At 39.8% G+C, this 14,740-nt stretch overlaps 1 protein-coding gene across 15 annotated transcripts in view; it reads left to right on the top strand.

The window, feature by feature from the left end:
- KLHL13 (kelch like family member 13) overlaps nucleotides 1–14,740 on the top strand; it is a 447,719-nt gene that overhangs the window by 67,249 nt on the left and 365,730 nt on the right. The gene's annotated exons all lie outside the window — the stretch shown is intronic.

Here is a 14,740-nt window from a genome sequence, read left to right on the forward strand (position 1 = left end):
GTAGTTGGATTAATATCTACCATATTTATTCATGTTTTCTCTTTTTCCATGTCCTTGTTTTTGTCTCCTATGTTTTATATGCCTTCTGTGGTTCTGAGAATTTTATATGATTCTGTTTTCTTTTTTAGCGTATTAGTTATACTTTCTTTATATTTTTCTTAAATATTTTCTTTTATAGTTTTCTTTATATATCCTAGAGTTTGCAGTATACTTTTACAACTAATCCAAGTTCACTTTCAAATAATACTATACCACTTCATGGGTAATATGAGTACTATCCAATAGCAAAATAATTAATCTCTGATTAATAGGTTTTTAGTGGTATGGTGGTAGGTGTAGGGGGATGGCAAGTGTTCTATGGAACTATGATTAGGTCTCAGGCTTCTAGTGAGCCTATATTGTGGGCTGTGAACTTCACAAGTGCTTCACAGTTTTGTTCCCCCTTAAGTGGTACAGGATGTCTAGAAAGTGGTACAGGATGTCAAGAGTCGGTTGGAGTCGCATTGCTTTGAGCACTAAAATTTGGAGTTAGTTACTAGGGCACTGCCAATAATAAAGTGAAAGTGAAGTCGCTCAGTCATGTCCCAACTCTTTGCGACCCCATGGACTGTATAGCCTATCAGGCTCTTCTGTCCATGGGATTTTCCAGGTAAAAGCGCTGGAGTGGATAGCCATTTCCTTCTCCAGGGGGTCTTCCCGACCCGGGGATCAAACTCGGGTCTCACGCATTGCAGGCAGACACTTTACCATCTGAGCCACCAGCAAAGCCCAATAATAAAAGGATGACTATTTCCTAGATTGCCCATTTCTTGTGTTGCAAATTGCCCTTCATTATGCTCTCATTTTAGAATCAAATTACAAGATTTTTTTTTCAAAATTCTCTTTAAAGGCTCATATAGCTTTCACAGGTCTAGCCCTGGTGGGGTGGGGGGAGCATAGAAAGAGGGTTTTAATTAGCTATATCTCTAGATCTAACAAAAGCTAGTATGAAACCTAGTTTGATATGTATATGAAACCTATACATATTGTTTTCCTTCCCCTGGGTTGGTTAGACTCTTATTATCAAAGACTCCAGTAAGTTTTGTGCTGGTGCTAAGTTGCTTCAGTTGTGTCCAACTATGTGTGACCCCATGGACTGTAGCCCACCAGGCTGTCTGTCCATGGGATTTTCCAGGAACAAATACTGGGGTGGGTAGCCATTCCCTTCTCTAGGGGATCTTCCCAACTCAGGGACTAGACTTGTGTCTCTTGCATCTCCTGCATTGGCAGGCAGGTTCTTTACCACCAGTGCCACCTGGAAAGCCCTGTGTGCTGGTGAAATAGTTTATTTTGAAGGCAGACCTTGTTAAGAAGAACAGAGTTACCTTGGTATATTTCAAATGGTTACTTTTCTCCTCCTGCCCTAAGTCCTGGAGGATTGTTCTGAGATATTCACTGTGAGAACCTGCTAAAGTTTCTGGAAGTAAAACTCACAAAGTGTGGGGACTCCCCTATGACCAGGCCCCTCTGGATTTTTAACTCTTAGACTAGTCCACACTTAGACTAGCCTCCAGCAATTTGTCAGTTATAATACAGGTTTTTATTCCCTGGCAGTAGTTCCTGTGGAGGTTTCTGTTTATAGGTTCTTGCCCCAGTAAGTTGTGATTTTCTGTATTCGCCTATTAGTCTCTAATTTGGGGGCATCAGTTTGGCCTGTGACCTCATTTCTCTGATGGATCTAAAAGAGTTGTTGATTTTTTAGTTTGGTCAGCATTTTACTTAGAATGGAGTGATGCCTTCCAAGTTCCTTATGTTCCTGACTGGAAACTAGAAGTGTTTAATCCCATTTTAACATGGGATTATTTGCCTTGATTATTCAGTAAAAGAATTATCTATATATTATGGCTTTAAGTTCTAGTTTATTTTTGATTTTGTGGTTCTTTTAGCCTTATAAATTGGTTTCTTTATTTTCGGATGGTCATTTATAATTATTTTATGTTATGGCTTCATGTTTTGTGCCATGTTTAGGAAGACCTTTCCAACTTAAAAATATGAAAAATAATCATCCACATGTTTTTTTTGTACACTTATTTCATTTTTATTTTTTATTATTTTTTATAAATTCATTTATTTTAATTGGAGGCTAATTATAATATTGTAGTGGTTTTGCCATACATTTACATGAATCCACCACGGGTGTACACGTGTTCCCCATCCTGAACCCCCCTCCCACCTCCCTCCCCATCCCATCCCTCTGGATCATCCCAGTGCACCAACCCCAAGCATCCAGTATCATGCATCGAACCTGGACTGGTGATCCATTTCACATATGATAATATACATGTTTAATACTATTCTTCCAAATCATCCCACCCTCACCCTCTCCCACAGAGTCCAAAAGACTATTCTATACATCTGTGTCTCTTTTGCTGTCTTGCATACAGGGTTATCATTACCATCTTTCTAAATTCCATATATATGCATTAGTATACTGTATTGGTGTTTTCCTTTCTGGCTTACTTCACTCTGTATAATAGGCTCCAGTTTCATCCACCTCATTAGAGCTGATTAAAATGTATTCTTTTTAATGGCTGAATAATATTCCATTGTGTATATATACCACAGCTTTCTTATCCATTCATCTGCTGATGGACATCTAGGTTGTTTCCATGTCCTGGCTATTATAAACAGTGCTGTGATGAACATTGGGGTACACGTGTCCCTTTTGATTCTGGTTTCCTCGGTGTGTATGCCCAGCAGTGGGATATCTCCGATTGATATCTCCAGTTTTCTTGAAGAGATCTCTAGTCTTCCCCATTCTATTGTTTTCCTCCATTTCTTTGCATTGTTCACTTAGGAAGGCTTTCTTATCTCTCCTTGGTATTCTCTAGAACTCTGCATTCATTCATTTGGGTATATCTTTCCCTTTTTTGCTTGCCTTTTGCTTCTCTTCTTTTCTCAGCTATTTGTAAAGCCTCCTCAGACAACCAGTTTGCCATCTTCATTTCTTTTTCTTTGGGATGGTTTTGGTCACTGCCTCCTGTACAGTGTTATGAACCTCTGTCCATAGTTATTCAGGCACTCTGTCTACCAGATCTAATCCCTTGAAACTATTTGTCACCTCTACTGTATGATCTTAACAGATTTGATTTAGGTCATACCTGAATGGCCAGCCTAGTGGTTTTCCCTGCTTTCTTCAAGCCTGATTTTTGCTATATAGAGCTGATGATCTGAGCCACAGTCAGCTCCAGGTCTTATTTTTCCTGACTGATAGACCTTCCCCATCTTATAGGCTTGGCTATAGGCTTGATTATAGGCTGCAAAGACTATAATCAATCTGATTTCAGTATTGACCATCTAGTGATGTCCATGTGTAGAATCATCTCTTGTGTTGTTGAAAGTGAGTGTTTGCTATGACCATCTTTCGTTTGTTCCTTTAATAGAGTATATTGATGTACTTGAAAGTTTTTGTTTTTGCAATGGCGTGTCATGTTATTCTTCAAATAGCAGTCAGTGACTTCCATTGTGTAATCTAATGTAACTTTTACTTCTTATGGCACTTATTGTGTATTGTAGTCATCTGGGGAAATGGGAGAAGGGACTGTGTTTTTTTCCCTCAACTTCTAGCACTAAGCATAGTCTGGCCCCTCAGTACATTTTTTTTAATTGATGAGAAACAAAGATCAAACAATCATTAAGAAACATCTGACCTTACTTTGCCCATTCTTACATCACCTATTATTTTGACTTTGTTTTGGCCACTCCAAAATGAAAGTCAGAAGACTGAGTTTGTTTTTTTTTACAGGACACAAGCACATGAAATGGAAAGTTGCTTACCATGAGACACAGGTATATGGTTTATCCACCACTCAAGTTACTTGTCACATCAGTTCAGTTCAGTCACTCAGTCATGTCCGACTCTTTGTGACCCCATGAATCACAGGACGCCAGGCCTCCCTGTTCATCACCAACTCCTGGAGTTCATCCAGACTCATGTCCATCAAGTCAGTGATGCCATCCAGCCATCTCATCCTCTGTTGTCCCCTTCTCCTCCTGCCCCCAATCCCTCCCAGCATCAGGGTCTTTTCCAATGAGTCAACTCTTCGCATCAGGTGGCCAAAGTATTGGAGTTTCAGCTTTAGCATCAGTCCTTCCAATGAACACCCAGGACTGATCTCTTTTAGAATGGACTGGTTGGATCTCCTTGTTACATCAGTTAGTTGACCTAAAAATTTCAAGCATTGAAAACAATGTCAGCAACCTGAGATCAAAATACACCACTGACCTCTTAGAGGCAGGATAAATTTATATGCAGCCCATCTTGGAGAAATCTCATAAAACTGATAAGAAACAGTTCCACTAGGGCTCAGTGTTCAGAGATGCACCTTCCCTTTCATTTAAGAAGAATAAAGTTTAAACTGTTGGCTTGGCCAAAAAGTTCATTTGGGATTGTTCCATCTGATGTTATGGAAGAATCCATGCAATTTTTTTGCCAGCCCAATAGTTGATAATATGCATTAGCATGGACAAAAAAAAAATCATAGGTCATGCTTTGGATTTTGATATGCTCTTTAATCTTCTATTAATTTAATGATTTTCTGATCATCCAAGACTCCATTTTCGTAACTCTTTATTTTAAATAGCATTTGATTAGAAAATTCTTTTGTTGGATTGGGTACAGCTTTACTCTGTTGTGCAGTGTTGGGAAATGTGCTTGCTGATCTTAGGTTTTCAAAATTTGAGTTGAAATTATTTCTATCCATATCTAGGTGTTATTAAACTGAATCTCATACTAATTTATTGTAGCTAATATAAAGTGTCTCTTAGGCTTTTAGATACTTTGTATAGTATATACATTACAGCTGAAGTTAAAAAAATGTGTTCCATTTAGTTTTGGTGTATTATGGGTATCTTTCCTAATTCTAATCATGTTTTCAGTCTTACTCAGTTTATTGAATTGATTTCCCTGTTAGTGTTAAAATAAAAGCTTATAATCTTGGGCTGTGAGATTATCTATCACTCTTGCTTTGTACCACTACATGTTATATTTTTATTACAGTTGCTTCGGTGGTAGCATTCAAATGAGAAAGTTATATATAGGGACAAATGAGTACAATTTCTTTCCTTGTTTAAGTAACTAAAGCTGGAGTTGATCAGCCAAAGATCATTGCACACAGTTTTCATACAAGCTTTTGTCAGATCTAGAGATACAGCTAATTAACACCCCCTCTCCCTGCCCCAGGGCTAGACCTGTGAAAGCTATATGAGCCTTTAAAGAAGATTTTGGAAAAAAAAAATCTTGTAATTTGAGTCCAAAATAAGAGCCTAATGAAGGGCGATTTGCAAAACAAGAAATGGGCAATCTAGGAAATAGTCATCCTTTTATTATTGGCAGTGCCCTAGTAAATAACCCCAAATTTTAGTGCTCAAAGCAGTGCGGACCCTTTAGACACTTATGTTGAAGTGGCAAAGGACCTCTTTTTGAACCTTTAAACCATCAAAAGAGTGACCTGTAGTGATATCAGTTTCATTACTGGTCATTGTGATGTTCTGAACTTATTCCAAATATGGCCATTGGTCCTCCAATGCTGGTTAAAGGTTTCCCCCATTTAGATTTGATTTGACAAGGGATTAAATGTGAAGAGATGAGGCAGGTGAGGTTGACAGAGCTGGACTGATTATCTCATTTCTCGATTCCTGAAACATGCTTCTAATAGATTTCCATGCTTCCAGTTTTCCTCCTTAGTCAATTTTCTCTACTACTACTCCCATTCTACCAGAATCTACAACATGGCTTTTGTTTTCATCCTCTTGTTTTCCTGCTTAGAAACTTCACAGACTCCCCACTTTCTGTAAATTTGAGTCCCTAGTTCATAATATGATATTCAAGGCCCTTCATCATCTTGCCTAACCACCCATTTCATGCACATGTTCTTGAGTGTCCACCATTGGGCCAGAACACCTAGGTCAGAACATTGCCAGAGCAGAGTAGAATTTTAACTGGGAAGTACCAAAACCATGACCTGGGATTCAACTGTGTGTATCCAGTTCCAAGACATACTTACAGGCAAAGACTATTTGAAATCTCTGTATGGAAGACTGAAGAGAGATAGAATGGGGTGGAAGGTGTGTGTCAGGCTGGGAAGGGAAGTTCAGAAAATAGTAACTGAACTAAAAGTTTGATATTAATTATTGGCAAAGCATTTTATGTAGTACGTGCTGTGTACTCAGTTGTGTCTGACTCTTTGTGACCCATGGACTGTAGCCCACCAGGCTCCTCTGTTTACGGGATATCCCAGACAAGAATATTAGAATGGGTTTCCATTTCCTCCTCCAATGGATCTTCCTGACCCAGAGATTGAACCCACGTCTCCTGCATTTCCTGCACTGGTAGGTGAATTCTTTGCCACTGAGCTACCTGGGAAGCCAATGATAGTAAGTATGATATTTATGTAGCACCTAGTACCTATTGGTAGGAATAGATAGAGCATGTGTTTTTTTTTTCTTTTTAAATTAATTTTTATTGGCGTATAGCTGCTTTACAGTGTTGTATTAGTTTCTGTGCTGTGCTAAGTCACTTCAGTCATGACCGACTCTTTGTGAGCCCATGGGCTGTAGCCCACCAAGCTCCTCTGTCCATGGGATTCTTTCTTCATGCAAGAATATGGGAGTGGGTTGCCATGCCCTCCTCCAGGGGATCTTCCCAACCCAGGGACTGAACCCGTATCTCTTAAGTCTCCTGTATTGGCAGGCAGGCTCTGTACAGCAAAATGAATCAATCATACATATTCATATATCCCCTCCCTTTTGGCCTTCCTCCCTAATCAGGTCACCACAGTGCATTAAGTAGTAGGTAGAAGGCAATGGCACCCCACTCCAGTACTCTTGCCTGGAAAATCCCATGGATGGAGGAGCCTGGTAGGCTGCAGTCCATGGGGTCACTAAGTCGGACATGACTGAGCGACTTCACTTTCATCTTTCTCTTTCATACATTGGAGAAGGAAATGGCAACCCACGCCAGTGTTCTTGCCTGGAGAATCCCAGGGACGGGGGAGCCTGGTGGGCTGCCATCTATGGGGTTGCACAGAGTCGGACACGACTGAAGTGACTTAGCAATAGAGCATGTTAAAGGAACCACATTGAGCGAGTCACTACTCCTTGTCATCCCTCGTCTGCACCCCGCCCCCTCCATGCCCTGTGCTGCAGAGTGTGCAGGATGTTGCTCCTTGGGCTGTACCTCTACTCAGGTCAAGATACTTCAGCTGACCTTAGTAGTGACAGGAAGATTATCAGAAACAATGGTGGTTTGGTGGATATAGGCAGCTACTTGGCAGGCATTACCAAAATGAGTAGAGGGAGAGGTCTGGCTGGAGATAAGCTGGGAAGTTACCTACATGTGCTTATAATCCAGGGAATGGATGATATCCTCCATGGAGAATGTGTGGGATAAAAGGAGAAAAGAACTCTGGGGAATACCAACACTTAAGGGCTGGGTAGAGGCTGAGAGAAAAAGAGGCCAGCAAGAGCAATAGAAGAAGTAGCCAATAACAGTGGCATGGTGACTGGACTGAGAATGTGTTTCAGTAAGGAGGGAGGCATCCACAGATCCAACTGTTACAGAGAAACCAAGATAGATGTGGCTGGAATTGTGTCTACCAGATATGGCTGTACAGAGGTCAGTGGCAGCCTCGAGAAGGTGTTTGGGTAGTGATGAGATCAGTGCACGTAGTAAGCAAGTTGACAGAGGAAATCTGGATTATTCGTTTCAGGTATTTTCCAGAGAAGGAAGAGAAAGAGAAAAAGGAAGTGGCTAGAAGCCTGTGCGAGGCAAAGGAAGGATCTTTAAAGGAAAGGAAAGCCCTAAGCAGGTATATTGGTAGAGGGGGATGGATCAGAGGAGTGAGAGGGTTGAAGGTAAAAAAAAAAAACAAAAACAAAAAACTGAGGGTAGGTGGGCGCTGGAGGAGATAGGAGGGATGGAAATTTGAGCACAGGGTGGGTGGGGAGGCTGGGGGACCTGGAGGGGTGGACAATAGCCATGTCCCTTCCTCTGGCCAAAAGAAAGAATGGGTTACAGGTAAAGGAAAGTTTGAACAGTGAAAGGAAATCAAGACTGGGCACATCTCCTATCAGCTACCTCTTCCTCACCAGTTCAGATCCTCTGGGCCTGATTGTCTCAGGGGCCTTTGGCTATTGCTTTGTTTCAGCCCATTCTCTCAATGGGCTCAGACACACTGACGAGGTGTAACCCTGAAGCTTCTTAGCTCTGGGCCCTGGCACTTTTCCTGCAGACACTGAGGCTTGAGACAGGGTGGGACTGCTTGGGGCACCCATGCATGGGTAGTTTGGAAGAGCCTGGAAATGTGGAGGAGTTAATGAAGCCTAGGGGTGCAAACTTTTGACAAAGAAAACCTTTATATTGACTCTCATTCCTTTGTGCTAAGTTGCTTTAGTTGTGTCTGACTCTTGAGACCCCATGCACTGTAGCCCACCAGGCTCCTCTATCCATGGGATTCTCCAGACAAGAATACTGGAGTGTGTTGACATTCCCTCCTCCAGGGATCTTCCTGACCTAGGGATTGAACCCACGTCTCTTATATCTCCTGCATTGGCAGGGAAATTCTTTACCACTAGCACCACCTGGGAAGCTTCCCTGGGAGTGCTCTCTAATAACTTATGAGGCTGAATCTTATGGTTTCTGTCTGTCAGAATGGCTGTATTTCAGCACTTTCTTATGATTCAACCAAATAGCACATAAACAATTGTTCTGCCTTTTGGGGACCTCAGTTAAGAAACACTTAATGGTCTTGTTTTTTTTTTAATTTTCAGTCAGTTTTATGAACAAACAAGAAATAAATCAACAAGTACAATTTTAAAAAGATTTTATTTTTTAACAATGAGAGAAGAAATCAAAGTAGGAGGTATAGTCACCTACTGAACAGGAGCTCTCATTTTGTTTTTTTAAAAGTCATGTTTAAGCATTTTTATATTCTATTTTTTGGCCATGCCATATGGCATGCAGGATATTAGTTCCCTGACCTGGGATTGAACCCATGCCCTGTGTAGTGGAAGCATGGTGTCTTAACCACTGGACCACCAGGGAAGTCCCATAAGCTCTTATTAATAGCTCTCATCTATTCAGCAATTCGTGAGTATCAGGCAGTATGTTAATTGTTTTATATACATAATCTTATTAAGATATAAAGTAGGTATTATTTTTCCCATTTTACTCATGAAGAAACTGAGACAAAAAGAATTTAAATAACTTGTTCATGACCATACAGCTAGTAAATGGTGGATCCAGATATCAAACCCAAGTCTGTCTGGATTTTAAGCCTGCAATCTCTTTACAGCATTATGTTGTCTTGCCTAATATAAACGTGATAGAGAGTTACAGGAAGACCGTTAAAAGGGATAGACTAGAAATTATGAGGGCCCAGCTGGATTTAAAATTATGAGTTCATAGTGGCTCAAATATATATAGTGGTACAGGGTTTCAGATAGTAAAGAATCTGCCTGCAACGCAGAAGACCCAGATTCAATCCCTGGGTCGGGAAGATCCCTTGGAGAAGAAAATGGCAACCCACTCCAGTAGTCTTGCCTGGAGAATTCCACAGACAGAGGAGCCTGGAGGGCTACAGTCCATGGGGTTGCAAAGAGTCGACATGACTGAGCGACTAACACAGACAGATAGTGTTCTCCAGCTGTGTTCAGCCATTTGGCCATAGGATCAGAGAAGGCTGGTAATTAAATTTATTCAGAAATGGTGTATGGTTTTGATAGTGAACAATGTACAGTGGAAAGAAAAGGGAGCAAGGGGATTGAGGATATAAGAGAGTGCAGTGACTGACCATGGCATCCAGACTGGGTAAGTGAAAAGTGAGGCTCAGTGGAAGCAAACTAATAGGGAGGCAATGGAGGGGTTGTGAGCTTAAAGATCAGATTTATTGGGGAACAAAGAGTTGGAAAGTCTGCATGATAAGAGTTATAGGGAGAGTGGCAAATTGGTTTGAAGGTATTAAAGGTGGAGTGAAAATCATTGAGAATGAGAAAGTCAAGGCACTGTGAGGCCATGGCAGTGTATTGATCATCCTTATGGTCAAGTCTGGCCTTGCTGCCTGTTTTGTCAATAAAGTTTTATTGGAACACAGCCATTATCTATTTGTTTGCATATTGTTGATAGCTGCTTTCAAGCTACAACAGTAGAGGCAAGTAGTTGCAAAAGAGCCAGTATATCCTACAAAGCCTAAAATATTTACTGTATGGTACTTAAAAATGTTCGGTGACCATGGTTTCGAAAATGCAATGGGGGAGTAAGGTGAATGGTGACATAGCTCTCCCTAACCCTCACCTTCACCCCGCATGTAGGCTGTGGAAGAGAATACAGCCTTGAGATGGCTTTATGGGACATAGTGCTGTAGGTGGGGAACTCCCTTTCAATTAGCAACAGGAGATGGAGTCAATGTTCAGGGAAAAAGTAGACACATAGAAGTGGACTTTGTTTACCATGGTTAGAGTTCCAGACTGTGCAGTGGAAGTGTTGGGAGAGAGAGGAGGAGTTAAGAAATTGGATAAAAAAGGGAGGAAGAGAGGATTGGCATTGAGATAACTGTTGGATTGTTGATGTCTAGACAGAGCTTGCAATTTGGGTGGTGCCCAAGGATCACAGGCATAAAAAGGGAAGGAGGAATTTACCCAAGGTTCTCATTTGGGTCAGGCTGAGCTACTTCCAGATCGCCTCTAGTTTAGCTACAAATTCCAAATTCCAAAGGCAAGCTGCCCATGGCATGGTGGCTTCCAGGACAGCCCTAGGCCTCTCTAATTTCCTTGTTTTGGCTGTCTGAGAGAAATGTCATCTGGTAATTTTTGAATATAGAATAAAATCCTGTTTTTCTCCTAATGGAATATTCATGGATTTTGCTTTCTGTCAGTGGAATTAGAAAGGTTGTAAATTTACTTTTTGGTCACCTAGTCAGAGAATGTGCATGCTGATAACTTTTGTTTCAAAGTAGTAAACTATTTTTTAAATACATCTTAAATTTTAAAAATGTATATCTATATATATAGAAGGCATTCCTAGGTCAGAGTCATCTCCTTTTTCTTTTCTATCTTGAACAGTGTTCAGAACCATAAGTTCCATCAAGGCAGGGACCATATTTGGCTTTTTCATTGTTGTGTCCTTATAGCCTAGGAATAGTAAAAGCTCAATAAATTTTTGTTAGGTAAATAAGAAAAATGGGTTTTTCCCTTAACGGAATATGACTTAGGTGTTAATGCTGAAAATATTGGTAAATACCATTTATGATTTTCCATGAAACCCAGTGCTTGTTCAAACTGCACAGAAAAAACCTATAGACTCTACCAGGTTTTTAAAAAGTACCACAGGAGACCATTTTTAAAGAAATAAATGCTTTAGGAAAAATTCTGGTTTGAGTTATATTAGCATTGGTAAAGTTTTACGTATGTGTCCTTTTTAAAATGTTATTGTAGTATAGTTGATTTACAGTGTGTTAATTTCTGCTGTACACCAAAGTGATTCAGTTATACATGTATATATTCTTTTCTGTTGTGTTTTATCACAGGATATTAAATATAGTTTCCTGTGCCCTATAGTAGGACCTTGTTGTTTATGGAAATATGTCATTTTCAACATGATTTTAAATGAATGATGTTTGAGGGGCCTGAGGTAAAATAGGGGGAAGAGACAAAAAAATCTAAGTTTTCAGTGTCTCAGTCCTTTCGGACTGCTATAATAGAAAAATCATAGACTGGGTGGCTTAAACAACAAACATTTATTCCTCACTGTTCCGGGGGCTGGCAAGTCCAAGATCAGGTGCTGAAAGATTCAGTATCTTCTGGTGACCTGGTTCCTGGTCGATAGATAGCCAACCTCTGGCCGTGTCCTCACACAGTGGAAGGGGCAAAGAGAGAGTGCATTTTATAACTGCACTAATCTGATTCATGAGGGCTCCACCCTTATGACCTAAGTACCTCCCAAGGTCCCCACTTCCTAATAGCATCACATGGGAGATTAGGTTTTAACATGTGAATTTTGGAGGGATGGAAACGTTCAGTGTATAGCTCTCTACTGCAATACTTTATAGTCAAAATCACAAATAGAATCATTGCCAAAGTTGGGAAGGAACATAGGAGATAAGCCAAAGAATTACAAATCTGGACCACCATGAGAGGAATAGAAATTGAACCAGGGATCTTGTCTTGCCTTCAACTATGAATATTTTGAGAAAGAATGGGTAAGAGCATGGCTTCAGGTTGTTTATTTTGAGAGAGACCTTACTGAATTTGAGCTTTAAAAAGAGGCAGTATGGCATGGTGGTTTAGAATCTGGGCTAGTGAGTCTCGGCTGTACCACTTAGTAGCTGTGTGGCCTTGAGAAATTTATGTACCTTCTCTAGGCCTCACTTTCTTCATCTGGATAGTGGAGTTTATAATAGTACCTCTCTTATAGGGTTGTGTGAGTATTAAATTAGTGTGTACATATATATTGGAGAAGGGCATGGCAACCCCCTCCAGTATTCTTGCCTGGAGAATCCCATGGACAGAGGAGCCTGGTGGGCTACAGTCCATGGGGTCACAAAGACTTGAACATGACTGAAGCAACTTAGCATATATATATATATAATATATTTATTATATATTTATAGTAAATAAAAGTTAATAAACAATATTTAATATGGAATAATATTTAACATTTAACAAATATTTAATCATTTATTATATAAATTATATTATATATAAATATATATGCGATCCAAAAATCTGCAAGCAATAAATGCTGGAGAGGGTGTGGAGAAAGGGAACCCTCCTACACTGTTGGTGGGAATGCAAACTAGTACAGCCACTATGGAGAACAGTGTGGAGATTCCTTAAAAATTGCAAATAGAACTACCTTATGACCCAGCAATCCCACTTCTGGGCATACACACCGAGGAAACCAGAATTGAAAGAGACACATGTACCCCAATGTTCATCGCAGCACTGTTTATAATAGCCAGGACATGGAAACAACCTAGATGTCCATCAGCAGATGAATGGATAAGAAAGCTGTGGTACATATACACAATGGAGTATTACTCAGCCGTTAAAAAGAATTCATTTGAATCAGTTCTGATGAGATGGATGAAACTGGAGCCGATTATACAGAGTGAAGTAAGCCAGAAAGAAAAACACCAATACAGTATACTAACACATATATATGGAATTTAGGAAGATGGCAATGACGACCCTGTATGCAAGACAGGGAAAGAGACACAGATGTGTATAACGGACTTTTGGACTCAGAGGGAGAGGGAGAGGGTGGGATGATTTGGGAGAATGACATTCTAACATGTATACTATCATGTGAATTGAATCGCCAGTCTATGTCTGACGCAGGATGCAGCATGCTTGGGGCTGGTGCATGGGGATGACCCAGAAAGATGTTATGGGGAGGGAGGTGGGAGGGGGGTTCATGTTTGGGAATGCATGTAAGAATTAAAGATTTTAAAATTTAAAAAATAAAAAAAAAAATAAAGTGAAAAAAAAAATAAAAATTTTATAAAAATTTAAAAACTTAATATTTTTATAATATATAAATATATATTATATACATATTTATTAATGTTAATAAAATATTTAATAAATATATTTAATGTGATATTTATTATATGTTTATAATATATCACATATATGATATATATGTATACACCATAATCTGGTTCATAATAGGAACTCAAGAATCATTATGATGATAATGCTAATGTTTGGTATCAAGTGAAAAGGACTCTTGTTTTACCAATTTAGTACCCAGTTCAATAGCCAAGTGAAAGATTTTGCTTAATTTTAACTTAGCCTTGGCCATTTTGTCACTTTGAACATATCATGGAAGAGGATTTACAATTTGTTGGGGGAGGTAGTCTGTATTTTTTAATCCTTTTCCCCTCTGAGTTTCTAAGTGAAGTGAAGTGAAAGTCATTCAGTCTGACTCTTTGCGATCCCATGGACTATACAGTCCCTGGAATTCTCTAGGCCAGAATACTGGAGTGGGTAGCCTTTCTCTTCTCCAGGGGATTTTCCCAATCCAGGGATCGAACCCAGGTCGGCTGAGCCACCAGGGAAGCCCAAGAATACTGGAGTGAGTAGCCTATCCCTTCTCCAGCGGATCTTCTCAACCCAGGAATGGAACCAGGGTCTCCTGCATTGCAGGCGGATTCTTTACCAACTGAGCTATCAGGGAAGCCCGTCTTGAGTTTCTAAAGTAAAAGTGAAGGACAATTGTAAAAATCGTGGCCTTTTCTTGGTGTACTTCAAAATAGTACCATAAGATGGAGCTCTTCCCTTACTCTAGAATCACGAATGGCTTGACTAAGACTTAACTACATAGAGAGTAATGAAAGCCGCTTAAAATTATGGTCTTGGTACACTAAAAGTAGTCCTGTATTTTAAAAGAGTAACATTATAAAAAGTTCAAACTTTAACTATCTCACAATAGACAAGTACTTGCTTCTAGAAAAATCAAAACATCTATTTGAAGATTTTAGATTCAAATCAGAGACATGAGAAATTCTAAAATATTAGGCAATCTAAAATGAAATGCATAATATAAAACACTTTACATAGTGAATGCCTAATGCATGTGTGTATGTTACACATCTCAATCTCCTTGATGTCTGAACGTGCTTGCTCTTGGGAGAACTGGGTAAATCCAGGTCAGTTGTCTGAAGTCATCTGCTTTCATATTGCAGGTGTTTATCCCAGGTGT

Source organism: Ovis aries, chromosome X, assembly GCF_016772045.2.
Source record: "Ovis aries strain OAR_USU_Benz2616 breed Rambouillet chromosome X, ARS-UI_Ramb_v3.0, whole genome shotgun sequence".
Taxonomy (NCBI): Eukaryota; Metazoa; Chordata; class Mammalia; order Artiodactyla; family Bovidae; genus Ovis; species Ovis aries.